Genomic DNA, 3,165 nt, shown 5'->3' with positions numbered 1-3,165 from the left:
GCTGTTTCTATGCCCTAAAGTCTCCACACAGCGAAGTTACTAGATAAACGAAATGTTTAAACGCTACAACCAACAGCTCCTTTAGAACTAGTTTACACTTCTCAAACAGGTTAACATAAAGAGTAGATACATTTCAAATTCAACTTCCAATTCTTTCCAAAATTAAGGACTGTGGGATAAACAAAATTAACTCAAACTTTTATTTTGAAGTTATCCCCAACTGGTATTTGCTGCGTATAGTTTTATGTCTACATCTGCCAAGCATCATTTTTTTTTTTTTCTATTTCTTCCTCTACTTGATCTTTTGAAGTGTGATTTGTCTATAATAACATAAATCTAGGCCTTTGGAACCAATGTTCCATTGGATGACTGACATTATAGGGTTTTAAAGTACACGATAGAAGAGTCTGTCACTAGACACTAAATTGAAATTTTAAAGAAATGATGTAAATGGCTGTAAGCGAAAGAGGTAGCCTTTTAAATCTAATTTGTTATGCACCGCAGTAGGGTAATGGATGCAATGAAAGTTCTTTTATGGCCGTTCCCATGTCCAAAAGGTATTTAGGTACCCAAGGTTGTTAAGCAGACTCCCTGTGGTCCCCTTCAACTGAGATGGTAGGACATGAGGTATACAGGTCTGTCCCCTCCTGCTTTTTATTTCCTTGGGAACAAAAGTGCAAAGGACACCTTAGGATGCTTAGCGATCACAAAGAGCTTGCCAGAACCCTTGCTGTCAGGCGGGAGTGGAGGAGGGAGCTGAAGGGCAGCTGGAACCTTACAGGGAGTTAAATCCTTCAGGTGGGTCTTTTCAAATTCCAATAGTGAAGAGTTACTGGAGAATTGGTGAGGATTTCACTAGGCCCCAGCAGGTTTGAGATCAAAAGCTTTGGCTAAATAAAAGCCTTTTGGGAAATCTTAAAACCTCTTTGTAATGTAACTTTAAAAAGTTAATACAAAGAACCCGTAGACTGAAGCGGATAACAGCATGAACAAAGAGTATATCAAAACTGATTCCATTAAGAAAAGTTGGTCATACAAATTCACTTAATTTAAAGAGCAATCCAGTTACATTACTGTGAGCGGGCCACAGCATACATCACCCCACCCCACCCACTTAGATGACTTTCATTTATCGTTGCACATGCCAGACTGAAATTTTTTTGTTCATATATAATTTTGAAACAAAATGAAAGTTCCGTTTTCAAGATGAGAGTGATGCCGTCCAAACACGTTCCTAACGAAAATGCTTTGAAAGCAAGCTGAAAATTAAGGTTGATGGGGTTAACTGCTTTTCATGGTGCCAAATTGATAATCGCTTCATCATTAATAATCTACCAGAAAATACAATAAAGTATTTTTTTATAATTAGTACCAATCCATTCTTTGAGCAATCACATACTTTTAAAAACTGTCCATTTGTGGCTTGGTGCAGGCAAAGGAACTGTGTGTGTGTGTGTGTGTGTGTGTGTGTGTGTGTGTGTGTGTATGTGTGTGTGTATGTCTCAATTTGCATTCCTTCTTTGGCCTTCCGTAGCACTTACATGGTTACGTGTGCAAGTGTGTTTTAGATCAGAGGATTCACGGGGATTGTGAAGCATATTGCACAGCCATTTAGAGAAGGCTTACGCACATAGCTTCTGATCCAATTTGAGAGGCAGCAGCAAACCGTGCTTCTCTGGTCTCATACATGGCAGGATGCCATGGTTCAAGTCACATTTCCCTACATCCCCCCGCCCCCCAGCACCTTTTCCCTGTGGTTGTTATTGAAGATAATTATCCTGAAGTTTTTAGATTGTTAGAGAAACTTGCGTTTTGCCCATATTCGATTGTCCATTTCCCCTTTCCTTCTTTCTTTTAAAAAAAGATTTATTTTATGTGTTCATGAGCCTGCCTGTTTATCTCTTCTGTGTACTGTATGTATTCCGTGCCCACAGAGTCCGGAAGAGGCAGTCACATTTCTGGGAGCTGGAGTTATATGTGGTTGTGAGCCTGCAGACTGTGAGCCTCCAGACGACTGTGAGCCTGCAGACTGTGAGCCTCCAGACGACGACTGTGAGCCTGCAGACTGTGAGCCAGTGCTGGGAACTGAGCCCAAGTCCTGTGCAAGAGCAGCAAGGGCTTTACCTGCTGAGCCACCCCCTGCCCTTAGCCTGTGCTCTCTGTGAGTGATACAGGAGGAGTAACCAGTCAGTTGTGGCTTCATTCTTTGTTCTTTTGTCCTGTATAATAACGTCAAATATCAAGGACATTGGTTTAGAACACTTACTCAAGGGAACTAAATTTACGTTTTCCTAAGTAGCAATTCTCACTTTGTCCCAAATAAGCTCTTGTTTTTATATATGGTATGTAACAACTTGCCTTTTTGATTGGCCATGCTTACTGAAAAATACTAAAATATCTTAGAATAATTTCACCACTAAAGAACCCGATTTTAAAGACCTGGCACTGTTAATGCTCTTTATAACTTTACTTATATACATTCAGGGTGGACATTTTTTAACAACAAATTTGAGGTATGTGTGTAGGTAGATGATTACTTTAAAAACATTAATAGATTGCAAGTACCAGTAGAATTATTTCCCTTTATCTGGCCATAATCACTTTGATTTTGTTTATTTCATGATATATTTAATTCTACTGACAAGTATTAGGTTGCATTGATTTTTTTTTTTGTTGTTCTCATAAACTGTTTTAGTAAACATCTTTAAACATAAATTCAGAAATATTTTCTTGGCATAAATTCCTAGATATGAAGTGGACTTAAAATGTTGAAGAATTTTGTTGAAGTGCTCTGCAAACAGGCTGTGCCAATTTACACTCCTACCAACTGTGCATAAGTCATTTTCCCTATAACCTAGATGAGATATCATTTATTTGATATTAATTAAAATGTATTCAAATGTTGTTAATCTAATTGGGAAAACTGTCCCACATTTTTATAACTATTTCAAATTCTCAGTTACTTAAGAGCCTTTAGGTAAATAAATTCTTAATAAGTTGCACCAGGACATCCCCACCCATAATGGAACATGTCTAATACCAAAGTAACTCTCCTCTTCTACCCAAGTAGGTTGTCCCTTTATACCAACGGTAGATTTGAATCCAATGGGGTGGGAGAGAAGACCTGAATAGTAGCCTAAATATATGTGGTAAAGATCAAAATGA

The sequence above is a fragment of the Acomys russatus genome, chromosome 24 (genome assembly GCF_903995435.1).
Source record: "Acomys russatus chromosome 24, mAcoRus1.1, whole genome shotgun sequence".
In the NCBI taxonomy this organism is placed as follows: domain Eukaryota; kingdom Metazoa; phylum Chordata; class Mammalia; order Rodentia; family Muridae; genus Acomys; species Acomys russatus.
This window is presented reverse-complemented; position numbering follows the sequence as displayed.